This window comes from Mus musculus, chromosome 18 (assembly GCF_000001635.26).
Source record: "Mus musculus strain C57BL/6J chromosome 18, GRCm38.p6 C57BL/6J".
Classification (NCBI taxonomy): domain Eukaryota; kingdom Metazoa; phylum Chordata; class Mammalia; order Rodentia; family Muridae; genus Mus; species Mus musculus.
This window is the reverse complement of record NC_000084.6, coordinates 83,280,437-83,307,029: the sequence shown is the minus strand read 5'-3', so window position 1 is coordinate 83,307,029 and position 26,593 is coordinate 83,280,437. Positions and strand designations below refer to the sequence as shown.

The window sequence follows — 26,593 nt, the reverse complement described above, 5'->3', positions numbered from 1 at the left end:
AAGGATCTATCCATCTGGTTTATCTTCTCCAAGAAAGGGCTTTTAGATTTCTCCATTATTTGTATTCCCTTCTCTGCTTCTATTTCACTAATTCTGCTCTGGTTTTTATTATTTCCTGCCATCTGCTGAATTTGTGTTTGGTTTGTTCTATTTTTCCAAATTCTTGACTTGTATCGTAATGTTGTTTATTTGTGCTCTTTTTGACTTTTTAATGTAATCACTTAAAGCTATAACTCTTCCCACAGGACTGCTTTTAATGTGTCCCAGAAGGCTTTGCTGCTGTTGGGTTTTCGTTTTCATTTAGTTCCAGGAAGTTTTATTTCTTTTTTTGTTTTGTTTTGTTTTTAGTTCTTCTTTGACCCATCCATCACTCAATCACAAGTTGTTTAATCTCCAGGAGTTTGCATACTTTCCAGATATTTGGTTTTTATCAATTTTAAGTTTTATTGCATTAAGGCCAAGTTGGTTACACGGAGTTATGCCAGCCCTTGTGACTTCATTAAGACTTGTTCCGTGTCACAGAGCATGGTCTGTGTCAGAGAGGCTTCTGTGAGCTGCTGGGTAGGTTACGCTGGTTACGCACTCTTCCGTGTGTGTAGAATACTTCTAGGTGTCTGTGAAATGCATGTGATATGGACTGTCATTTAATTCTGATACATCTCTGTGTATTCCTTTATCCAGGTGGACTATGCATGGAAAATAACTGGAATGTTGAAATCACAGACTGCTAATGGGTTAATGTCAATCTGTGCCTTTAATTTCAATAGTACGCTTTTTGTAAAATTGGGTAAAGCAGAGTTTAATGCATATATGTGTAAGGCTGTAACTTCTTGGTTAATTGTTCCCTCGGCTAGAATGAAGAGTCCTTTATCGTTTAGGGTTTATTTTCCTTTGAAGTCTATTCTGCCAGGTGTTGGCAGAGTGACACGAGCCTGCTGCCTGGCCTTGTTTGACTGTAGTACTCTTTGTCCTCCTTTCACGAGAGGGGAGCAGATCTGTCAGGTTAAGATGAGTTTCTTGCAGACTACACAAAGATAGATTGTTTTTCTTAATTGATTCAGCCAATCTGTGTGTTCTTTATTATTATATTATATTATATTATATTATATTATATTATAGAAAGTTACTGCCAATAATATCTAAAGTTAGTATTGAAAGGTGTATGTTAGTTACAGCCATTTCTGTGGTGTGTGTGTGTGTGTGTGTGTGTGTTTCTGTTTGTGTTCTTAGTCTTGCTTTGTATTTCGCTAATTATGCTTCATATGTTTTCTCTCCACAGTCTCTTGGAGATGCTTATTTCTCTCCTCTGTTTCAATAAAGTATTGTTTCCATATTGTTTAGGGTTGGTCTGCTGGGTGTGATTCATATTTGGATGTGCAAGTTTCAGCTTCTCCTTCAGCTACGACAGAGAGTTGGCTGCTGGTATGACTAGACTTGTATGGCTATAATGCGGAGACTTCTATGCCTCTCATGTGAAGACATTCCCTGTGCTTTCTTATACTTTGGGGAATTTTACATATTCTTTGCTTGTTTGGTCTTGTTCCTCTACTTTATCTTTGGATCCTGGTGTTTTCTCCTCTAGCTGTAAAGCTCTCTCTTTAGTCTTCTAGTTGGATGATCGAGTTTTCCAATTTCATCTTCATTTCAGCTTCAGTTCCCCCTCAATATTTCTATTTATTGAATTTATTTCTCAACTCCTGGATTGTCTTAGCCATTTCATTCGGTCTTCTCTTTGTGTTTTCTTCAGCATACTATCATGACCTTTCATATTGTTTTTACAGTAAGCCAGGCCTGTGGATTTCTTGTGTTGATTGTGTGTCTGATATGGACACAGCAGGCTGAATTGGTATATAGGATGTGCCACCTAGCCTGAACCTGAATATTATAAAAGTTGCATGCAGATAAGGCTCACCAGGCTGGGCCAAGCCCTGTTTGTGGAAATAAAGGTGGGGTCAAATAGACTCACCAGCCTGCACCAGAGCACAGTATGTGTGTGTGGACCTGGCTGGGTCTGGGGCTGTGGATCCAATATAAGCAGCTATGGGGTAATTGGAGTTGAGAGTAATTTTATGTTATACAGGAAAGCTCAGACAGGTTACCTGCATCTCAGTAGCACATGGATGAGCCAGAGGGTCTCTGGCATGGGCTGATGAGTTCCAAAGGAAGGGAAAGGGTCTGAAGTAAGATTATGATTGGGGTCTCTGGCAAACAGGTATGTGCAGACTGGATTTGGGAGGAGCTGTGCTGGGGACCACAAGTAGGTTCTTGGTTCTCCACACCATGTGGATCTAGAGGATGGAGAAGTTGTATGGTCAGTTCTCACTCAGTGACCCTGCTTTTCCATACTTTTCCAGGCAAGCACTCCACTCTCTGAGCTGCATCCTTGACTCTATACAGATTTACTTCTGTCACGGCTACCTTCTGTGCTCTTGTCTGCTTTGGTTTTTTATTATTTATTTATTCACTTATTTATTTAACTCTTATTTCTTGTTCTTTCACTCTTTATCCTAAAATACTTCCTCACAAACTGATGGTGTATTTATGATCTTGCCTTTCCTTAATTAGACTCAGTTAGGAATGTCTTCCATCATAATTTCATCTTCCTGTCTTATATGGCTCCCTTGACATCTCTAACATCATCACATGACCTTCTTGGCCTGGCATCTCATCTTGTGCTTCTCACGTAGGAGGAACCTTACTTAACTGTGGCAGAAACCAACCCTGGACCGGTCCAAACTGGAAGTATCTTTGGCTCCTGAAACAGGAAATGCCTGTGGAGGGACATCAAGATCTCTAGATCCAGAGAGGACATCTGTTCTGTACTTGTCTGGTTTACTCTCTATTCTCTTCCTGTGGAGAGACACCATGATCAAGGAGACTCTTATAAAAGAAAACGTTTAATCAGGGGCTTGATTACATTTCACAGGCAGCAAGCAGAGATAGGGAAACTGGGTCTGGTGTGGGCTCTTGAAGTATCAAAGCCCACTTCCAGTGGTACACCTCCTCCTATAAGGTCACACCTCATAACCCTCCCCAAACATTTCACTACCTGGGAAATAAGCAATCAAATATAGGAGCCTACAAAGACCTTTCTTATTCAAAGGAACACATCGTCTCTTCTCTTCTCTTGGTTCTTCAAATCCCAGAATGCCTTCTCTCATGACACCGATCTCCTTCATCCAGAGAGGAAATGCTGTTACAAACAGCAGCCTAGCACTGACCTGATTGCCCTATGGTAGTTGGCTTTCCAACCTCAAGACATAGTTGTAGGAATGCCAAGGTCTGATGGCATATGCAGAAAACATGCCCGCCTCTGGAGCAAGATGATGCGCTCAATGCCTTCTCTGAAAGCACAAGGAAGAACATCCCGGGGAAGGCATTCTGTCTGCTGGTATCCTTCACAGGAGAAGAAAGCATACCACAGAAGCTAAAAACCAGATCTCAGCTGGGTTTTGTCGATGTAAAGCACATTCAGTTGATTGATGAGGATGTTTTGTGGTTTAGCTGAACTGTAAGGGAGATCTGCATGGGTACCTACCTCACATCATTTGTACCAAAGCCACCACAATACTTTATATCACTTGCTATCGACAGTGAAGTCCATTTTCAGACGTCTAGGGTCTACTCGCAGTGACTTGTTATGATGAGAAGTAATATGTATACCTATCTCGAGTCACATGGCTTCTACCCTGGCTCCCATGAGCCTCTGTGTCACACAATCATGCTGGGGCTAGCCTCCCTGTGGGACATTGATGTGTAACCTCTAGCACTTTTCATCTTGCTGAAGGTTAGCCATGTATGAGACACAGGAATGAAGCCCTTTGGATACTTCCTGCCTCCAACTGACTCACGGACCCACTCCATATGCAAAATCAAGCCAGCCCACAGCTCGGGGCAGAACTACTGAGTTCATGAGCTAAGTATAGAGTGTCGGTTCTTATCAACTAAGCAGAGGGTAGTTTGTCACACAACTCCCAGTAGCTCACACACTCTCCAGTGTCTGCTCATTGTAGTCTTGTGAGTACTGAAACTGCCCAATTGCTATAGATAATAGTCTAAGAGAACTAAGACTTGAGATGGAATGCTTTCTCTCTACACTGCCATCTTGTTTAGTTCCTGCTTTGGCTGGGACATTCCCAAGATTCTTTAAAGTAATTTCAGGCTGTGGGGAGCTGGCTTGCAAGTCTGCAGTGTGGTCTGTGACACTTATTATAGCAACCAAAGAGTGCAGTCTTTAGTACTTTGTAGACTACATAATTCTTCCTGTGGACAGACCATCATACTCTGATGTTTTCATAATTTGAAAGAAATTTCTGCACTAAAAAGAATTAGACATAACAATTTTTAAGCTATCTTATCTTTAGAAATTCCTTGTCCAATCTGTTTCCTCATTAACACTAGGAAACACCATTCCCAACTCCTGCCAGACCTTTAGTAGAGTTACTAAGAGGAATGGCGCGCTTGGGCTTAGTTTTTTTGTGGGATTTTTTTTTTTTTCAGAAAACACATAGATTGTCTCACGACCAATATTCAGTTTAAGGGCAGATGTTTTATTTTGAGACTATATAGCACTGCCTTGATGCTCTCAGATCTGGACACTGAATCTCTGAGGGCGCTCCAATGATGAGAGTCTGACAAGGTAAATAGTCTGTACTCTTGAAACAAGAAAGTTAGCAGCAACTGTCTTTGGGGGTTACTATAATCAAAGTATTTGAAATTACATGTGTGTGTGTGTGTGTGTGTGTGTGTGTGTGTGTATGTGGTATGTGTGTGTAAACGCAGGCTCCCATAGAGGTCAGAGGTACTCAATCCCCTGAGGAGTTACAGGTGTTTATGTGTCACTCAACATGGATCTGGAACCGAACTCAGGTGCTCTACAAAAGCACCAAGTGCCTTAAAAACTGTGCAGACATCTCACCAGCCACTGAAAGCAAATTCATGTCTACTCTGAACAGGGCCTTGTGTACTCTAATTCCTCCATCAGTATTATTTGCTTGTTACGACGCTTGACTGACTTAGTAATATTCACATTAACCTTTTCTTCCATAATTAAGAGTCCTGATGTATTGAAATCTTAGTTTGAAATATTCAAACATTCTAGATTTCTTCCCCCAGATAATCTGCTAAAATTATGTGTATTCGCATTGCTTTTTCGTCCCTCTAGATTCTACATCTGATAACTCAGCCAATTATGACTCAAATGTTTTGAAGGAGCATTATGTCTGTAGTGAGCATGTAGAGACATTTTTATTTTGTTGTTACTCCCTAAGGGATACAGTGTAACAAATGTTTACATGTATTTACAATGGACTAGGTGTAATAGTCTAAAGGTATTTTAGTACGTGAGAGATTACCCAGGTCTTATGTACAAGCGTCACACTATTTTATAGCAGGGATCTAAATGTCTTCAGATTTTGGTATCTGGGGTAGAGGGCCCTGGGATGAATTCCCCATAGACAACAAGGAATATACATACAGTTGTGTATCATCTATACATCAGTAATAAAATGAGGGGTTTAAAAAAAACAACAGGTGCTACAAGATAGACGGAGACAGGAAAGTCTGGTACTCGGGGAAGAACTAAGTTTTCTCATATTTGTGTAACATATTTGTGATTTGAAATGTCTGACATGTTTTGTGATAGCAAAGGAAAAGGGTGTGTTCTGCTGTTCTCATTCCACTTTCTCCCAGCAGGCCAGCATCCTGCTTTCCTAAGCATCTGAAATGAAGGCTCTTCGGGTCCAACACCTGAGTCCTTGAGGTATTAAAAGAAATACCATGTACAGATTGCACAGACAGGCAAAACACATTTACACAGTGTTAATGTAGACAAATGGCATGTTCAGAAGAATACCTAGCTACAAATTAATTAGAATTGTTAGGTCAATATAATTAATATAGTTAGTAATGTTAGACTACTCTAGTTAGGTGTGTCCTCTCCAAGAGACTGAAATCTCTCTCTCTCTCTCTCTCTCTCTCTCTCTCTCTCTCTCTCTCTCTTTCTCTCTCTCTCTCTCTCTCTCTCTCTCTCCCTCTCTCTCTCTCTCTCTCTCCCTCCCTCCCTCGCTCCCTCCTCCCTCCCTCCCTCCCTCCCTAACTCTCCCTCTCCCTCTCTCATACACACAAATGCACGTGCGTGCGCGCGCGCGTGCACACACACACACACACACACACACACACACACACACACACGGTTAAAAAATGTTTTATAACCCTAAAGCATTATAATAGCACGTGGAGTCCAGTGCAATAACACATCAATTTCGCCATGAGCACACCATTAAGAGTAGGAGTTTGCAGGACACTCCAGAGACACATAAAATGCAATCCTACTAGGGAAAATTTCTGATAAAATAGACGGAAAATATCCCCACTGCCAAAAAAGTGCTTATTTCACATTAATCCCAAGTTTAAGTCTGGTCATGACTGCACACACACACAAATGTGAATGTAACAAACAGGTTCTGGACTTTACTTAATGAATAAAACAGACTTAGTAGGGCTTGACTTAATAATCCTGCAGAAGACCAGGTTCCCAACACCCAGTAAATCATGCATGCCCTTGATTCCTGGGTCATCACTGCGCACCTCAGAGATGCCATGGCCCCAGAGCACCCCCCAGCTGAGGAACAACTGATGAATTCTCAGTCACTGGGAACTGACCTCCAGACCGGCTGGTTCTGGTCCTGTCCAGCTTTAATGATTGTCTCTTTGGGAATGACACCATTCAGCCATCTTCACTTTGAAAAACAAGTATATTTCATCATTATACTCAAGAAAGCTAGAAAAAAACCTGAGACTTATTAACCACCTATTAAAAGTCTACCCATCAACAATAGCTAATTTGAGAATCTTCAACACTCAAGGAAAGCAATTGGTGTTACAGAGTGTGGTGGCTAATGTTGATTGTCAGCTTGATAGACCTGGACCCACCTAAAAGACAAACTTTTAAATGTGTCTGTAAGGAGGTTTCTAGAGTAGTTTAATTGAAGGGTAAAATCCACTTTAACTGTGGACAGCAATATTGCCAGCTCCTTGATGGCAGGTCCAGGGAAGAGGAGAGAGGTCCTGGTCCTGCTGGGTTCTCTCTAGAGCTGAGCGGGATGGTGACTGTTGACAGCCCAAAAGAAACACACAGAGCCAGGAGTCTTATCGAAGCAGGAACTCAACTTTATGGCATCAGCTTCTTGCTTATATAAGTTCAGAACACAGGGAGGGGGATTTTTGGTGGGGCAAGATGACATAAGAGGTGGGAAAGGGTGACAGAGAGTATGGAGTGACAGAGCCATTGGCAAAGCTCTAAATCAGCAATGGCAGGGCAGAATTAGGGCCAAACAGGTCTTGCTGAGTCATCCTAATACAAAAGTGACAGAGACAGGTCTCAAAACTCAAGCCAGGCTCAGGTTTGTCCTCAAGGCCCAGACTGGGGCCAAAATGGGGCCCAACACAATATGCTACAGCATGAGATCTTGGCCTTGATTAAAAGGACAAGGCCAGTGTAGCACCTGAAGCCATTTGTCTCTCTTTGCCTGGTAAAATATGCAGTGTGGCTAGCTGCCTCATGCTTTCGCACCTGCCTTATCATGGCAGCCTGCATCCCTTTGAACTGTGAGCCAAAACGAGCCTTCCCTTCTATAAGTTGCTGTTGCTAGATATTTTTGTCACACCAGTGAGAAAAGCAAGAAACACCAACTGTCTTTCAGAACTACCCTTATAGAGGTCCCCTGGCAGTTGAGAGTCACAGAAGGGCGACAGTAAAGTTGATGGCAATTATAGGAAAGTAGTCACATGTCCTTCATTTCAAAGACCCTGATTTCTAAACTGTAGTCAACACCTACAAGGCTAAGAACAGGGAAGCTTTGCCTCCTTTCACACCACTGTGACAAAACACTGCACAGAAGCAACTTAAAGCATGAGATTTGCGTGGGGTCATGATGTTGGCCCACCATGATGGTGAAGGCATGAAGGAGCAGCTTAGCTCTTGGTGATGGTAGGAGTATACAGCAGAGGCTGTGCACATCATGGCCAAGAGGAAGCAGAGAGAGGTGATTGCCTGGGCTCTGGCGGCAGCACCTCATCCTAATTACCAAGTTTGCACCTCCGCGGTAAACGCTGGAGTGTATCTCCAGGGGAATGCAAGGTGCTGGTATTCGGCTGGTTTTTGTTTTCCTCTTGCCTTTCTGGAACATAAATTAAGAAATGCAGTTAAATGCCCGCTTCTGCAGTATAATCACGGGGCAGATACTGTGGCTGATAATGTTTACACACTGCAAACCGCTTTACTTCTTATATAGAGTGGGAGAGATGTGTTTAAATGTTTTTTCATGGCTCGTACTTGTAGATCTCTAAAATAGATTTGAATAATTATCCAGCATTACCATCACGACGCTTTCTTGAGTTATAATTAAAATGCATCGTTTTATTATACTTTCAATTTTTGCTCTAGAAAAATGTTAAATTGTAACTACACATTCAAGTTTAAATTAATGTACTCCTTCAAAAAGTAATTCAAGCCATCTTTTACCTATAAATATTATAATTTGGTGGTAGTGTGTGTGGAACGGGATTCATATAAATATTTAAATGAGTGCATGGAAAACGTTAAACACTTCTCCTAAGTTTAAGATTTGGTACACACTCTTTCAGAAATGATGACAAACATATCAATTTATATTTATCCAAGCTGACAAGACAGAATTTGAGCTTCCATATTCATCTGCTAACTCCTTCCTCCGCTGAGAAGTCTGCTTTCGTGAGGTTGCATGGCTGACAGTCATTTGGCTTCTTGGGCTGATCCACAAGACCAGTAGCATTATGGGAAGGAGCTGGGAAGGAGCTGGGAAGGCCAGGAAGATGCTCCTGAGCACCAGTTTCAATGAGCAGAGGAACAACGGGCTTTATGGACCATTTCATTCTGGAGTGCCAAGTAAACTAAGGTAAGAACTAGGGATTTCCTTGTAGACGAAGAATGTTAGCAGACTTAAGCCTCTTTGGGTTGGAAGGACAGCTGTGCCACATGTACAAGCAGTCATGTGAATTTATCTGGAAGGACTTGAAGCTGGGAGGTAAGCACAAACAAGGGTTGGCCATGTTCACTCAGAGACTTCAGTGCCAATCAAATGATGGCGCCTTTTATCCTGCTTACTTGGGTTGCTCTGCCTGGACAGGAAATGCGAAAGCTGACAACCTATAAGGCCACCATGTTCTCAAAGCACTTCCTGAAGACCTGGGACCCACTCCCACTCCCCAGTGAAAATGGCTGTGCTGATGCAAACATCCCCTCCAAAAAATGCCAATCCTCACACTGAACTTTTCCAGTGTGGGGAAGGTGCCAGGGAAGAAAATGTGCCCTTGCAGTAGAACTTGAAAGAATTTTGAATAGTGGTCTGGCTCACTGCTGGGCAGAGGCATCATCTGAGTACAGGTGAGGGTAGTGCCTAGCACAAATGCAAACCCACCTTTCACTGGGAAAACCCCTGTGCATATCACCGTAACTGGCTGTGTCCTGCAGGGGCTGCTTCTGAGGCTTTCATTTGGGAATCTTCATGTGAACACTGAAGGTCCTGTTTCCCAACTGGTTCTTGATTGGTCAATAAAGATGCAAGAGGCCAATGGCTGGGGAGAAGAGGAGAGACTTCCAGGTTCCCACAGGCAGGCTAGAAGAAACAGAAGGGGGAAAGGGACTTTGCCATGCTCCAGAGGGAGAAAGAGTCACCAGCTATGTGAGATCTCAGATGGAGTGGCCACTGGCCACTTCTCCAGGTAGAATATTAGAAACACAACTAATCTGAGGGCAGATGTAGGGTGTTGAACAAGGAGAAGGTAACACAACAACTAAGCAAAGGGCAGATTTAGAGTCTTGAGCAAGGAGTAAAGGAAAAGGCTCTCTCTCTCTCTCTCTCTCTCTCTCTCTCTCTCTCTCTCTCTCTCTCTCTGTGTGTGTGTGTGTGTGTGTGTGTGTGTGTGTGTGTGTGTGTCTTTCATTTATGGATCCAAGGGAACCAGGACAGTCTGGTAGCACAGTCCACCCAGAGCTAAAAGCAGGGTAGTAGAAACTACACGCTACAGGGTTCCTGCACATCTATCAGTTCCATGTCACAGCAGTGGCACGCCCAAGACAACAGACTTAGAAACTAAGAGATGCTTCTTTAGCTTATAAATTTGGAGGCTCAATATCCACGGTCTGGCAGGAGGGTGGTGGTTGGCTTTTATGCAGGTACCATTTTGGCAATGGCAGGAATGTATGTCCCCTTGATCTGTCACACCATTCGAGGATGAAAAAGGAGACATAAGGCAGTTAAGTCCCCACAGTTTTCTTTGAGGAAGACCTCCACTGACCTTAAGACCCTCTGCAAGACCCCATCTCTTAAGGGACCACAACACCTCCCAGGGAAACAAATCTCTTCTTGTGGACCTTTGCAGGCCAACCACTCAACATTCAATCCCTGAGCCATGATTGCATAATTGTTCAGTCAAGTAGCTTGGGTGAGGGCTGGTGAGGGGCCACTGCCCTTCAGCACAGTCCTCACAACTGTTGCCAGATGGAATGCAAGAGAGCTTTGATCTGGATATAAACAAGCCTGCAAATTTTCAGAGCCATGCTAGCCTCGCCCTCTGTTTAAGCCTTGGCACTGCTGTGGAAGAATTCTTAGAAGGCAGAAAAATGTAGTGTTAAAGTCACAGCCTCTTGAGTCAGAGGAGATAAGTGCCGATTCCACGCTTCCCCTCAGAGCCCTGATTAGCCTGCGACATTCTGGGGGTCACTTTGCCTCCATGACTTGCCTTTGTTGTCTACACAGGCATTTTCAAAAGAGCCTTTTTTGGTAAGGTGATGTGAGTGTCAGCTTGTGTTGCTGTGAAAAAACACAGAGAAGCTCAACTTAAAAGAGGGAACGGTTTACCTGGGCTCCCAGTTTCTCTGCTTTTGGTCAGTGGTCACTTGGCCTTGTCGCTGTGGGTCCTAGTGAGACAGGACATCATATTAGGGAGCATGTGGACTGATAAATGGCTCACCTTGTGGGAGAAAGGATGTATAAGGAGACAGTGAAGAAGGGAAGAGAGTTGGTCCTGTCAACTAGATACCAACTACTCAGTCTCTGTCAACCCCCTCAATAGCCCATCAAGTTATAAATCCATCCATGTCAGAGCCTCCATTTTACAAAGCCCATGAAAATTGCTGTCCTGGGGACCAGCAAGCAGGCAGAGCTCCCTGCCTTCACTGACCTTCATTCTAAGGGGCCCACAGTATCTCTCACCTCATTTCTTGTGCCAATAAACAAGGTAATGCATCTAAGCAGCTTGCACTAGGCCACCATTTTTAGAGCCCTAACAGCTGCTGTGGTTATTATTATCACAGTTGATATTATTTAGTACTAGCTTGGAAGCCCACAGGAAGCTCCTCACTCTGTGTCCCTTTCTTTGCCTGTGACTTTGGATTTTGCACCATATTCTCTCAGCAGTACAATAAAGTAAGATGAAATGGGGTCCTAACACAAACAACGAAACACACAAATAACCCAGTATTGACCGGACATCCAACCTATTTATCTGTATACCGCACTGTCCAATCTCAACCTCCCAGATAAAGACAGATACATGGAAACTTCTAGATATGAGGGTGTTCCAAATACCAGCAGTGGCATCAGTCAGAAAATTAATGTGTGTGCTAGGGTGGGGTTGTACTTGACATATAGTCATAATTAACAATGTTTATAGCCTTAATTTTAGCAATGAAATAGAACATTATAGTCCGAAGGCAGGAATCTAGAAAGTTATAAAGTGTGGGGGGTAAGGTGTTTCTATTTAAGGCATCTGAGTTTTTACAGCATGTAATACTGAATACTATTAAATGTTAATGTATTTCATTTTGCTTTGCTGCTGTTCTTGTTTAAGTTTCTTAGAAATTTATTATTTATGTATAAACTTGTTTTATATCCAAGTATATCTGTATAGCAGAGGAGAGCATTGGATCCCATGGGACTACAGTTAATTGGCAATTGTGAGCTGCTATGTGGGTGGTTAGAATTTAACTCAACCTCTGGAAGAGCAGCCATCTCTGAGCCATCTCTCCAGCTTTGGTTTGTAACATATGCTATGATGCTGGGGACAGTGCATTTTGTTTTGTCTGTCTGTCTGTCTGTCTGTCTGTCTGTCTGTATGTAGAAAACCCAAGTGAACTTTCCAATGTTCTGAGGTGCACACTGAGGCTTTGAGTTCAGAAGCAACTCGATTTTTAAGTGGAACTCTCCATTTTAAGCCATTCATAGTCTTGATGAAACTTTATCAGAATATGGAAAATTAAGCTCAGCCATTCCAACAACAGAAATAAGCATCACCAACAAACGTAGAGCAGCTAAGCTCCCCAAGTGCAATCACACAGAAATTCAGTTATGTGGCCGGGTAGGGTTAGGGGTCACTGCCTTCAGACCAGGGAACTAGAGGCAGTGGTAAGGTGCCAAGTGGTAAAAAATTATCCCTCTTTCCCCATGATACTAATGAAGAAGGAAACAACATTTGAGGTTTAAAGTTGTGATCACATAGAAGATTCTAGATTCCTGAAAACTCTCACCAAGAATTGGCTGGACACAGAGGGATTTGTCTCGTGTTGAGAACGATGTAGAGAAGGAAGATGACAAAACTGTAGCTACCACCCCATAGGGCCTCACCTTCATCATCCATGCTAAACCTGGAGTCTGTCACTTAAGGGAACTCATATTTCCAGTCGTGGAGACAGGAGCCATTGGATAGTCTTCTTCAGACATGTTTAAAGTTCTTGTTTACAATTATAGAATGTAAAATATACCTCTTAAAAGTATTTTTTGGGACTGTTCTAATTTTAAAAACATCTATAGTGATTATAAACCCCCAAATGACCATCAACCTAATGTGAAGTACTTTACACGAATGCCATTACCTACTCAGAATGGGCAGTGCAGCATGTGGACTCGTCATGCAGATTCTAGACCATGTGGTTTCAGGAAGGATTTCAAATGTAGCTACTCAGGAAAACAAAATACTAGGATAACTCAAGGAAAGCAGAAACCAAGCCCAGCCAGGAAGACCGACTTTACTACATTAGGGAACTTTTTGCCTAGAAAGATTTTTCTCAAGTGAAATTAAACAACTAATAAAACCCTAAAGCAAACAGCTAACCAATCATTAGTCAGCCAAATACTGAACCAATCAGCTAGCCTAACCAATAATCCAACCAACCAGTCAACCAGTCAACCAACAAGTCAGCCAGCCAGCCAGCCAGCCAACCAGCTAGCCAGCCAGTCAACCAGACAACCAACCAATAAACCAACCACTCAATCAACCATCCATCCATCTATCCATCCAGCCAACCAACCAGCCAGCCAGCCAGCCAGCCAGCCAGCCAGCCAGCCAACCATCTCCCAGAGAACCCCAGTCTCGAAGGCATTTCATCTTATTTACTTTTGTTTCAGAACTTTTGAAGGTGACTGTCCTCAGTAAGGGACTGGTAAATACTGTAGTAAATTAGATTAGCAGCAGAAAGCTTCTGAAAAGAGGAGAGATACATTCAAACGGCCTTTCTCATGGAGGTCCAAACAGATCTACCAAGTTGGGCTGATGCTGATGACCAGAGCAGAGATAGCTCTGGAAAACCCTAAGCAAATTCCACAGGCCAAAGAAAAGGAAAACTGATAAGTGGGGGAGGTGTCCTGCCCTATTAGGGATTCTCTTCTAAGTCCAATGAGTGTCCTTTCTGAGATCTGCTGTCATCTTACAGTGAGGCAGCACCTATCTGTCTTTTCATCTGTCATGTGACCCATGGCCAAGTCCCCTCTGATCCTTTCAAGTTCCATCGAGATAACTGAGCCTGCCAGATGGCTAGGCTGCGCCCTGACCCGTTGGGTTGCTCTACTGAGGTGGATAGTGGGTTGTGTGGTTGGGTTAGTGTTGGATTGGGAGGGCAGCAGGTCCTGTGGTTGGAATGTAATAATGGTCTTGCTTCCCTGCTAGGAATATTCTGTAGGACTGGGAAAGTTGAGAGTGCCACAGTACCTCAAGACGATAAATGTCAGGTGGATTCATTACTGGAGCCTAATTTCTGTGCTGAGAGACATTTTCTCCCCACAGGTCCTTGCAGGCAGAGACATTATCCAGAACGTTCGGAGCAGAGGCAGTATAATTCACCACATGAAAGAAAACCTTCACTAAGTTAAAATCTTTGCTGTGCTGGGGCATTGAAAATATTTGGAAAATAATCTTCATTCCACAGTTTAGTAACATCATTCTTTAAAACCACTAAGGCTGTGAACATTTTTCCCTTATCTAGACTCTCGTCCCCCACATGAAGGCCCATTTGCACGCTGTGAGGACATCTGTCTTGTTTATAATCCTCTTTGTCTGTCTTTATCAAATCCTTCAGCTGCGTGGATCACTGGCCATTCCCAGACATCCCATTTAATGAGTCTTCTCCAAAGGCTGCTCTATGGAGAACCTATGTGCCTGGAAGAGGTCGATGGTCTCACTTCAGCATGCTTTAAGAATTAACCAGGAATCACATAAAACTGACTGTATGCAGGCTCTGTCCCTAAATGATCTGGACTCGGGAACCTCAAGGGACTTGTATTTTCCCTGGAAAATACACGTCACTTACTGTGTCAGCCTGCAATCTAAGTGTGGGATCCGCTGCAACAAGACAAGACACTGACAATTGTCCCTTATCTGTGTGTCTTGTCTTTTGTATTCCAACAAATCTGTATATTTGGTTGCCAAGCTGTGTGGCAAATACATACCAGTAACCTACCAGTGACCCAGACAGTATCCTCAGAAAAGATGACTCCTGTTTCAGAGGGACATGGCCACTCCAAGTTGTGGGTCACACTGGCAGAATCAGCCCAGAGCTCAGTCCTCACCCTGCCGTTGGCCACCAAATATTTGAACACGTGTGCTGTCCTCACTGTATTTAATGTATGGAGAGTAAACTTTCCACATATATTTTAACTAATGAAACTTGGAGTATTTTGACATCCTCAAAGCCTCAGTTTCTAAGACTTAGGCAAACTCTGGGGGATTGTAGCAACACAATTATTCTCATGGAACTAATATCCACCACTAAGTGCAGAAGTTGTGAAGAAAACAACATGAGAGAGATGGTTTTTAAGAGCACCAAAGATGGAAAGGAAGAAAGATCAGGAAAACAACACAAGAAAGCCCAAGGTTGATTATTTAATTCATAAGTTTTTTTGTGTTTTGTTTTGTTTTGTTTTGTTTTGAGTGCCTAATGGATGTAAAATCCAGCTTGGGCTCTTGGAAGAGGAGAAGAAGCGATGCTATTGGCTGATGGCATGCCCTGAATTTGAGAGCCAAGTTAACTAGGTGACCACAGCTCTCTCTGGGCTTCCAGAGCAGTGCACACAAGCTCCTGTTCAAGCCCTGAGTCCTCCACCATGTCTTCCGTATTCTCCTGCTCTGCTTCCTTCCTACTGTGTGAACATCCACTTGAACTTCATGACCTTGGAGCTCAAGGAGGTCACGATCTGACTGCAGATTCACCTATCTCTTGTGTGTGACATAGAGGTGTGCATGTGTCCTGTGAGCTAATGGAGGTACACGAGAGTATGTGTGTGTGTGTTCGTGTGTATGTGTATGTGTGTATGTGTGTGTGTGTGTGTGTGTGTGTGTGTGCGCGTGTGTGGGGTTTCTTGTGTGCTACATGGAGGGGTATGCATGTATTCTGTGTATTACAAGGATGTATGCATGTTTCTTGTGTGCTACATGGTTGTATGAATGCCCCGTGTGCTACAAGGAGGTATGTGTGTTCTCTTACCGTGGAAAAGCACCTACCTACCTAGACAAAAATTATTCCACAAAGGTAAAGCAAGAAGTCTCAGTTCAGTCACATCAGTAGTTTTAAAATATGCATGTATTTAAATATATTCCTCAATTTCTGTACTGCTTTTGAAAAAAAAAACCCAGATGTGTAAAGGAAACTTTTTTTTTAAGCAGTAGCGTTATTGTTTCATTCCATTTTAAACTATATTCTCCCCGAAGAACATTCTGTGGGTGTGAGAAAAGTGGCAAAGAATGATGGCATCGTTTTTCCATTTTTAGCATCTAGTTAGCGTTCTTCCAGCATGCCTCACTCCCAGGTTTCAAGGCATGGGCCAGTGATCGTATTAACAACACTTAGTTCAAGCTTAGGCGGCAGCTGAGCCCTGCAGTGGACGGTGTGAGCTGTGATGCTGAGCACTGTGCTCAACTCGATTTTCAGATTACATTTTATATAGAAAGAAATCAGCTAGTTTCCTGTGCAGCTTCTAAGAAACCCTCTCAAAGACAGTCCCTCCCTAGGGACAGACACACTGAGGAACCTGCTACGGGGGGGGGGGGGGGGGTCCTTTGGAGCTCAAGATAAATAGACTTTTTATCCAAATGTACCACAGTTGAGAGAAAAAGAAGAGAAAGGAAAGAAAGAAGAAAAGAGAAAAGGAAAGAGAGAAAGGAAGAGAGAGGAAGAGAGAGAGGGAGAGCGAGAGAGAGAGAGAGAGAGAGAGAGCAAGAGAGAGAGAGGAGAAAAGAGAAAAAGAATGGAAAAAAAGACGTTTAAAGCACTAGGGTGGGTTTCCTTTCACCTACAGAGTTTCAGAATTCTCTCTCTAAAAAAAAAAGTATTGTTCAGGGGGAAAGGAGCACTCTTTGTATTACTGCAATTTCCTGAAAACACTAACTTCATAAAGCCTGGATCAGCTTTTGGTATCCTTTGACAGTCTCAATAGGGGTGAAGATCAAGGATTTCCCTGCTGACAACTTGCAAATGCTGCTCTAAGCTTCTGCTTCCCAGAGAGGAGGAAAACAGCAACCAAATTCACTCTGAGGGCAAATAATGGTCAACTGCCTGGATGACAGGACTGAGGTGGGCTGGCAAGGTGCCTGAATTATTGCAGGCTTGATTTCTGAGATTCCCTCCACCTCCCCCACCACACACCTGTGTTCCTGTTCCCTACCACACCCCAGTGTTCCCCCTCCCCACCACACACCTGTGTTCTCCCTCCCCACCACACACCTGTGTTCTCCCTCTCCCATCACATACCTGTGTACCCCCACCACCACCACACACCTGTGTATCCCCTCCCCGCCACACCCCAGTGTTCCCCCTCCCTACCACATACCTGTGTTTCCCTCCTCACCACACACCTGTGTTCTCCCTCTCCCATCACATACCTGTGTACCCCACCACCACACACCTGTGTTCCCCCTCCTCACCACACGCCTGTGTTTTTTCTCCCCCACCACACACCTGTGATCTCCCTCCCCACCACACACCTGTGTTTCCCTCTTCTACCACACACCTGTGTTTCTCCTCCCCCACCACACAGCTGTGTTCCCCCTCCCCCACCACACACCTGTGTTCTCCCTCCCCACCACACAGCTGTGTTCCCCTTCCCCCACCACACACCTGTGTTTCTCCTCCCCCACCACACAGCTGTGTTCCCCCTCCCCACCATACACCTGTATTTATGGCATCTGGTTCTTCATGCCTGTCCTCTCCGGTTCTGTTTTGTACCTCAGCTTCAAGAGCCAAGTCTAGTTTATTTCCTTCTATGTAGTTGATACCAAGATTTTGAGCCTGTTGAGGGAGATCACTTTTATTATTATTAATTTGAAAAGCATCTTGATCTGTAGTGTTTCAAATTTAGAATTCCATTTAAAAGCAAAATGGAAACAAAGAGAGAAAATGCAGTCTGTGTGCCTCAAGTTCCAATGAGTCTCAGATGCATTCCATAGATTATTTTGGTTTAGTTTTAACAAAATATAGCATTAAATCACTCTAATGAGCTGTTTCTGCCCATCTCTCAGCACAAGGTCATTAGGTACATGACAATCCCTTTCTGAGATCTTCACTATCTCACAGAGATGCCAATGAGAGGTCCTGGTGGTTTTCCATAGCAGAAGATAGGACAGGGTGATCCAGAGGGAAGCAAGCAAGCCATTTGTCATTCATCTAGGGGCTCCAGAAACTGGTGGCTTTGGGGCAGTAGGGACAGACCTCAACTCAAAAGTGGAGTTCACCACCCCTTCCTTCTGCTCTCATGGGTACCGCCTCTCATGTTTTCAGGGAAAGAAAGAAAACCCTGAAATTAGCATACACATTTAAAATGTGTCATTAAATGAATTGTGCTTTTTTTTTTTTTTTTTTTTAAGAGTAACAGCTGCTTTTTTAATTAATAAGAGATACAGATTCAGGACACTCACCAGATCTCACAGCACACATAGCGTCCCCCATGACAGGCCAGCAGCTCTCTTCCAGTGCGTGATGAATACAGACAGCAAGGTGAAAGCAACCAGGTATCTGCACGTGACTGGCTTAGAGTTACGGTGTGATATGCTAATTATACAGGAACAGCTCCTGTCCCGGCTTCCAATTAGGGGTCTGAACACCTTCGTCAGTACTTTACACCATTGTTAGCATGGCTAATTATTTATCTTGGATGTACTTTCTGTGAGAGCTGGTATTCGGGTGAGCGGTAAGTAGGTAGACTCCAATCCAGCACTGGGTGGACAAAAACAGGTTCCAGACAAGGCGTAAGTCTGAGCTAACATGTCTGTAGAGAAAAGCGATGCTTTGAAAGTTTTGGAGTGGGGACCATTAGGCCACCCAGCCATCATGGAAGCACCCGCCAGCCTGCGCACCCAATTCCCAATGCTGTCGAATCTCCAACACACCTCGGAAGGCCTTCTGAGACTCGGGGGATGCTCTGAGAAATGTGCCCCCCAGACACAGTCGTCAAATCTAACCGAAATGAGCCCTCTCCTTCAGGGAGCCACCAAGGTCAGAGCTTGTTCTTGTGGGGGCTCTAGAGTCCTAATCTGGGATTTACTGTGTTGATAAAGCTGATTTGCATCACCGAGCTGGTGAGTTAGAAGACTCTTTGCTGCTGGTTGATGGTTTTGCGAAGTCTTATCTGTGGAATGCTTATTAGCTTTTTTTTTTTTTTTTTTTTTTTTTTACTTTATGGCTTCTGTATCCTAAGGAACTAACAGCTGTGTACTCTGGGTGTTCATAAGTGCACCCCCGTACAGCAGGGGAATGCATGTCTGCTCTCCACGGTCAAAGACGACAGAGAGGAATGAGATTGCATAGGGAGCTTCATTAGCACAGGCGGTCTTGAGTAACTCCCTGGAAATGGGTTTGTGGGTAAAGGTATTTTACAGATGTTTTGGGTTCCACAGAGACATTCTAAGCTGGGAAGGATCAACTCTGGCAGCTGTATTAAGAAAAACAAAAACAGAAACAAAACAAAACAAAACAAAACAAAACAAAAAAGCAGACAAGACTCTCTTCTGCTGGCACAGACTTCAAAAGTGCTTCTCCTGTCAGGCCCAGGGTGATGGGCAGCCACAGGGCCACCTCCATTGTTCTGCAGATGAGGAAGTGTGAGTGTCAGAGCTGGGTATGGCGCAACAAAACCTTGTCACAGGAGAATCGATCAATTGATCACAGACCAAGCCAATGAACTACAGTGAAAAGAAGCCTACTTGAACGCATAGGGATGACGTCCTACCTTGGACGCTACAAAGAAGTACTCTCTGAGAGCCTGGGTATGAGATCTTAAAGTCAATACAGTGTGCTCAGAGCCCAACAAAGCGAAGCCCTAGCAAAGAGGAGGGTGACCTTGGACAAGGGCTCGACCAGGATGAATGAAAGGCCTGCCTTTGTGTCTTGTGGGTACACACAGCACTGCCCTATGGAGGTGTACTGAGTATTTCTGGGGAAGAAGGGAGGGAGGCTATGGCATGAGGAGAAGTGGAAAGGAATGGATAGAGAGGAAGACATTTTTATTGGGGTGTGAGCAAGGAATACTGCAAAACTCATCTAAGCAGCTGTCCCAGGAAGGAGCCCCCTGTCACCTGGCCCCGGTGCCTGCTCTGCCGTCCAGGTGTATCTCATTATGTAACCAGGCAGTAGCCCTATCAAGCTCAGGGCTCTCGTTCTGCCGACCCGACCCTCAGCATCCTTCTGATGGTTTCACTTCCCAAGCAGCTGGTCTACAGGGAGAGGACGTGTTGGTCAGGATGAAGCAAACATCTGGTGGGCTTGACACTTATATTACTCACTGTAAATTAATGAACTGGCACTCAGGTTTCCCGTGTCAGTCTCCTGTGAGATGTGTTAACACGAGTCAGTGCTCTGTAGCCAGAACCACTCTGAGACTGAAAAATTCAAGTCGGTCGATTGAAAGTCCCGACCTGAACAGGGCTGGAGGATCACTCAATAAACCTTCTGGAAGCTTTAAGGTGAACGACATCTGTAAAGATGAACACACAATGGCATCCTTTACAAACACTTACCGTAAAATTTTGAGGCAGTGTGTTGTGACCCAGACTTTAGGTTGGTTATTGGGATTTTTTTAGGGACTGTTCTCATTCACGGATTGACTCCGTAGACAAATGAAAAGGCAGAAGGGGGACCGCCCAGACTCCAGAGCCTTGGACCAGTCGTGGTAAGGCAGGAAGCAGACTCGAGCCTTTTCACTAATGAGAAACTATCAGGCAAGTACTGAAGAACTAAGAATCTGTGTACAGTACAGGTGGGTGTGGTGACTGAGGCAGGAGACTTGCCGCAAGTTAAAGCCCAGTCATGACATGTATAGAAATTAGTTTTTAGAGGGGCAAAGGGGGTAGGGAAAGCAAACCAGACCCCCCTCCCCCGCTGAGCTTTTGAAGGCACCACAGAACTGTTCCCTAACTGACTTCGTCTTACTAGGTGACAGTGACAATGTAACAGATGTGAGATTGTCTCGTTCAAATGAACTCACTAAGTAAGAAGAACAAAGACAGGGCACAAACGAGAGAGCTAAGCTGCATGGCCCAGAACCTTCTATCGGGACACCTGGTAGGCCTGTGGGGGGGGGGGGGTAAGGATATACTATAGAAGGACCTGTGGGGAACACAGGCACGTTGTATGTGCAACACCAAATTATATAGGAAGCGTGTAAGGAGAGGATTTGCCAGACAGCATGCTTCTGCTCCACGGAGCAAGCCTGTGCTTGCAATGCAGAGCACGTTCCCTAGGGGGTGCTGTTTCTGCATGCCCGGTGTAAATGGCAGCCCTGGGGGCTCCCTGAGGAAGAGTGGTCGGAAGAGCACCTTCCCGGGGACATTTTGAATTACAGAGTGAGACCCACAGGCACGGAAATAAAGGAAATAATGCATCTCCCAGGCTAACGGCCCCGTTTCCCATTTTCACATCCATTACCTTCCTTGGATTGAGTCATTCCAATTCTGACAAATCTCACAAAAATTGCAAATGCGGTCGGTCGTCTCCGACTGCCAGGTGGATAGGTTCCCCTTGCTATTTAGTTTACCTCGATTGGGTTCTGGGTCCGAATTGCATACATTTTCTTTATTAGGGGTGACTGGTGAATGATGAGGGTCCTTCCACTCCAGGGAGTGTGACCACGTTGGGTGCCTGCCACATCCCAGCATCACTCAGAGAGCTGTCTGTGGCGGGGAGCTGGAGGAAATCACATCCACAGATAATAACACAGTAGGGACCGTGCCTAGGAGAGGGGGGAAGGATAATACCTGAGTCATTTGTGTGCTGTTTCCAGGAAAAACGAGTATTTGGGAAATACAAAGGCATTTGATAATTCTGAACAGCTCATTAAGTTACCCGGCTCATTCCCAAAGAGAAAAGGCTTCCAAATCTGCATTCATATTGCTAAAGGGGAGCATCAGGAATCACTCTGGCGCAGATTTTTGGCCAGCATCAGGATGTCTTTTTTTTTTTTTTTCTGAAGACATTCCTTCTATGGCCCGCTGCTTGCTGCTTCATAACACTTGACAAATTCACGGTTCTTAAAAGCCCCCATAAATGTTTGGTAAATGGCTCTGTTTTATCAGGGAGTTCTCTGAGCCTTGTCCCCGAGAGTCACCGTGTTTTCGTTCTTCAGTCCCTGTTTATCGTTATTTTTATGCATTTTCCAAGCTGAAAGCCTGTCATTATTAGGATCTGCATGCTTGTCATTAAGACGACGTTACAGAAGATCCCCATCTGCAAGCTGCACATCCCACAGTCTGAAGATTCTTACTACTCCCAACAAACTCATAAAAAAAGGGAACCAACAAAACCCTCCCCGGAGAGATTTTTAAGACACCCAACCTTGTGTGTCGTGCCGGGAATACATACACGCATGTGTTCACTTCTCGGAAGTGGCTTATGCTAAGGCCAGACCCAAATCAGGCCTGGGTTAACGGCCGGAGAGAAGCCAGAGAGTTCCATTTAGACCGGAGTAATTTCCGGGTCTTCTGTGGGTGTGGGAGAGGCAAGAGGAGAGGAGACCCGGAGGAGAAGTGAACGGTGATGGAGGGTGGGGGAGGGGCCGGAAGGAAGCACAGTGAGTTAGTAAAATTGCACTAGAAACCTGAAATTATAGACCTGTTTGGAATATTAATCCCCACAGCTGCAAGAAGGAGGCCAGCCGATTGAAACTTGCTTGGAATACTTTCCCGGACAAGTTCTATTAAAAATGAGATAGTGTACTGTAAATACAGGCCCGTGTGTCCCGGCATTTTGTCAGAGCTCCAGGGCCTGATTCATTTCCAATAGCACAATCCACTGGATATTATACCGGGTCTGTAAGGAGCAGCCGGCACGTGTTTCCATCACTCAGAATGGCCACCTTTTTAAACATGGGCATGTAAATGAAATATCTCCTCCTGTCAAGCCCACCTCGGGCCTGGTACCCAGCAGAGGCTGACAAGCTGCCTTCTGCAGAGGGAATCAGAGTCTATGCTAATGATGTGTATCAATCCACAACACTCACACTCAACCTTAATACCGACTAGAAGTCAGGTCAGCTGCGCGGCATCCACCTCTAAGAAGAAAAAAAAGAAATCCAACTAGAAACCAATTTTCTTGAAGAGCTGCTGGCCTGTGTTTAATTTCTACCTCGGAATTCCACCTTTTCAGAGATTATTTAATAATTGCAACCAGGACAGGCTGGGTGACCACACCGAGGAAATACTTCTCCTACTCCAATCTTGCAGCCAGGCTTCAGGAGGATCTCTAAAATATTTCATACTACTTGGAAAGTGTCTGGACTTTGGGGGCTGTTCATGGTTATTCCAAAGAGAATCCTCCCCAAGTGACATGGGGGGGGGGGGCATCTACCTTCAGCCAGTGTAGTAATCTCGGTGCCGCCCAGGGAAATCTCTGAGCTCTTCTCCGAATTCCTCATTCATTTCCAGGATGGCCACACCTGACACTAGCAGCATCCGCATTAAATCACCCTGTGTGAGGGAGCGAGCCCTCCCCTCATAGCTGAATTGAAACAGTTTCAGCAGGCATTGCAGGTACCTCAGCTCAGCAGAGGAGATGGTAGTAGCTTAATAGAGACAACTGGTAGCTCAGCCTCCCCATGGGAGCTCCCAAGCCATTGCAGAGTCTGAATTGAGGAGAGAAGCAGATTAGTGTCAGGGAACCCCTAAACTACTAAGTTACACTCGGTGCTGAAACTTGCTCCATCCCGGTCCCCACTCTACCTAACTACTGCAGGAAGTGTGTCTTTTGACTCTTGAGAATCCACAGCTAAAGCCCGGAACATCACATCTTATCTGACCAGTGTGTTACTGCTTCTCTTTATGTGACAGTTCAGGGGGCTCTCTTAGAGATGGGGCAAGAAACGAGCATTTCTGGCCATGGGAGAAGGAAGCAGCCACAGCTAGAGAGCATGAGAGAGCTACCCTCCAAGCACGCGGGCTTGAGATGGCTCTGGAAAAAAATAGAATGTGGTAAAGAAAATAAAAAGTAGCTAGGAACATCAGAACATTGGGTGAAAGGTCGCAAGGCGCATGTTTCTGTTCTACAGAATATTTTTGGGGGGTCTGGGTCCTTGTGCGCATGCCCAGTACATATGGGTGAAATGTAAGTTATGTGGGGAAGTCATCTTTAGTGTTGTCTGTCGGTAATAGTTCCTGCTCACAAACCCTGGCGACTCTCATCCGCAGCTCTCACCACAGAGGTAGTATCTACCACGGGGCAGGGAGTATGTGATCACGTGGCCTTGCGATTACCCGATGCGGGTCATATCCTGTGTAAGTCCTTGGACACTTGGCAGAGTTATTACTGGGTTGTAAATCCAGGATTTTAACACTTACAAAGCCCAGTGAACTGCTAAAGCCCAAATGCGGTTTCAGGGAATGACAGCGATAAAGCTGTTTGGGAATCGCCGGGGGTCCTGACCAGTCAGGGGTGGGTCCCTATAGCCCGCACTTCCACTTTGGCTTCAGGGGCTGGATAGGGGCTGCCTGGAGCCTACCCTATCCATCCTCAGTTACCAACTGCAGGTGTTCAAACGTAGATCCCAAAGAGACGTGTCCATGTTCTGACCTCCAGAACTTACAAATGTAAAAGGAGGCCCTTATGTACAAAAGGAACTTTCCAGGTCAAAGTAAACAGAGTTACCGGGAAGGATCATCTGAGAGGCCCTAAATCCAGTGACAAGGATTCTTGAAAGCAAAGACAAAATGAGATTTGAGTAGAGAAGAGATAGCTGAAGCACAGAGAGCAACGATGCTGCCCAAGCCCAGATGGCTTAGAGCCCCAGAAGCTGAAATCATCAGGAAACGTGCTCCCCTGGACCCTCTAGAGAAGCACAGCCTACCCGGGGCTTCACTATGGATGTCTGATCTCAAAGTGGAATCTGAGCACTCACACCCTCAGGAGACCCACACCCTACCGGGCTGTTTGAGAAGCCTTCCTTACCTCATACCAAGGATAACTCATGCCATGAAAACTCTTAACTCAGTAGACATTGCCCAGCTTCAGTTAGCCAAAACCACCCATCACAATGAAGAGTCACATATGACACACCTCCTGAAGTCCAGGAATTCCCATGGACCTCTGAGCTTGTATCCTAGAACACGTTTAGGTCTCAGGGCTGAGACCTGGATAGCTCCCCAATTCCTTCCTTGACCTCCTAGATACCAGTGTTGCTTTTGGGATACCCTTAGGGTGTGTGAGTGGATTTGTCCATGTGATAGAAGCCTCAGGCACATTCTGACCCTTCCTGAACAATGCATACCTGTGAGCCAGGAACTGATTCCTGGCCCCTTCCGTGCACTGAAAGGCTAATCTCTTGTTCTCTCTCTCTCTCTCCCTCTCTCTCTCCCTCTCTCTCTCTCTCTCTCTCTCTCTCTCTGTCTCTCTCTCTCTCTCTAACTGTGTGTGTGTGTGTGTGTGTGTGTGTGTGTGTGTGTGTAGTGTATGTGTGTGTATGTTTCAGTCTAGGCACACATTCCCACATGTGTTTATAGAAGTCAGAGACAACCTCAAGCTTTCTAGGTTGTTCGATCCACAGTCTGTTATTCTGCCTCTGTTTATGCCAGGCTATATGCTCAAGTTGTCTTTAAATCCTCTTGTGTCCACCTCCCCGCTCTTCATATAAACACAGGGCTTGCAGCCGTGAACTACCACATGCACCTTTTCATGGGTCCTGGAATCCAAACTCAAGTTCTCACACTTGTACGACAAGGGCTTTACCCAGTGAGCCACCTCCCTAGCCCAGTTTAGGATGCTCTGTTATTAAAGTCCCCCAAACATCTAAGATGCTAATGTACACTTGTCTGGTCCTAGCCCCTCAAGCCCCAGGTTGACAGTGCCGTTGACAACGTCCATAGTGGCAGTGTGAGCTCATTTCCAGCTGGACGTTCACAGGGTAAACAAAAGGATTGTGGGTGGATAGACACAAGCTTCCACTCAGCATCTGCCTGTCAGAAAGAGCCTTGCTTCTCTTTCCTTTCCCTCCATCTGGCAAGGGAAGCATCTAGTCCCCTGTTAGCGCGTACTTGTAACGCATTAAAAGCCCTCACACCAGCTTCCAGGCCGCTCTCGCTTCCTCACTTCTCCCCACCCTGGAACCAGCAGCGCTCTTTAAAAGAGGTTAGGCTGTTCACCACTTTCCTCTGTCTTCTCTGCTTCCCAAGAGGCTGTGTCCCAAATGCTTTCGACTTCTCTCCATCCCCCAGAGTTCGCCACGACAGAGCTGGACCTCTCCATGCAACCTTCATCTTTCCACACATGGAGCTATATCTTGCTTGTTGCTTCATCGTGGCCTCGCTGACAGTGCCTAATTTTTGTCCCCAAATAAGAATATTAATTTCCTCACTCAGGATGATATTTTCTAGTTCTAACCATTTGCCTAAGAATTTTGTGAATTCATCATTTTTAATAGCTGAGTAGTACTCCATTGTGTAAATGTACCACATTTTCTGTATCCATTCCTCTATTGAAGGACATCTGGGTTCTTTCCAGATTCTGGCTATTATAAATAAGGCTGCTATGAACATAGTGGAGCATGTGTCCTTCTTACCGGTTGGGGCATCTTCTGGATATATGCCCAGGAGAGGTATTGTGGGATCCTCCGGTAGTACTATGTCCAATTTTCTGAGGAATCGCCAGACTGAATTCCAGAGTGGTTGTACAAGCTTGCAATCCCACCAGCAATGGAGGAGTTTTCTCTCTTTCTCCACATCCTTGTCAGCATCTGCTGTCACCTGAGTTTTATGCCCCAGTGTAGGGGAACTGAGAGGGTGTGGAGTGGGTGGGTAGGTGGAAGAACAC

General features: G+C 44.9%; 3 long non-coding RNA genes across 5 annotated transcripts in view; 1 reads left to right on the top strand and 2 right to left on the bottom strand.

The window, feature by feature from the left end:
- Nucleotides 1–14,238, top strand: part of 4921531P14Rik (RIKEN cDNA 4921531P14 gene) — a 33,093-nt gene extending 18,855 nt beyond the window's left edge. Inside the window, exons 2-4 of the long non-coding RNA NR_045361.1 lie at nucleotides 5,695–5,761; nucleotides 8,684–8,936; nucleotides 14,101–14,238. This is a non-coding gene — a long non-coding RNA (RIKEN cDNA 4921531P14 gene). The remainder of the gene's footprint in view (nucleotides 1–5,694; nucleotides 5,762–8,683; nucleotides 8,937–14,100) is intronic.
- Gm41797 lies at nucleotides 7,215–11,296 on the bottom strand. Of its 2 annotated transcripts, none has more exons than XR_877624.2 (3): nucleotides 10,902–11,296; nucleotides 9,459–9,656; nucleotides 7,215–8,180 (listed from the first exon to the last, which is right to left on the bottom strand). It is a non-coding gene; the product is annotated as a predicted gene, 41797 (long non-coding RNA). The 2 variants fall into 2 exon arrangements; XR_877625.2 differs by having other exon boundaries at nucleotides 9,459–9,615.
- A 5,005-nt stretch (nucleotides 14,239–19,243) lies between the features above and the next one.
- Nucleotides 19,244–23,538, bottom strand: Gm31206. Of its 2 annotated transcripts, none has more exons than XR_386410.2 (3): nucleotides 23,144–23,538; nucleotides 21,336–21,530; nucleotides 19,244–20,276 (listed from the first exon to the last, which is right to left on the bottom strand). It is a non-coding gene; the product is annotated as a predicted gene, 31206 (long non-coding RNA). The 2 variants fall into 2 exon arrangements; XR_877623.1 differs by lacking the exon at nucleotides 23,144–23,538 and adding an exon at nucleotides 22,160–22,263.
- Nucleotides 23,539–26,593: the final 3,055 nt, after the last annotated feature.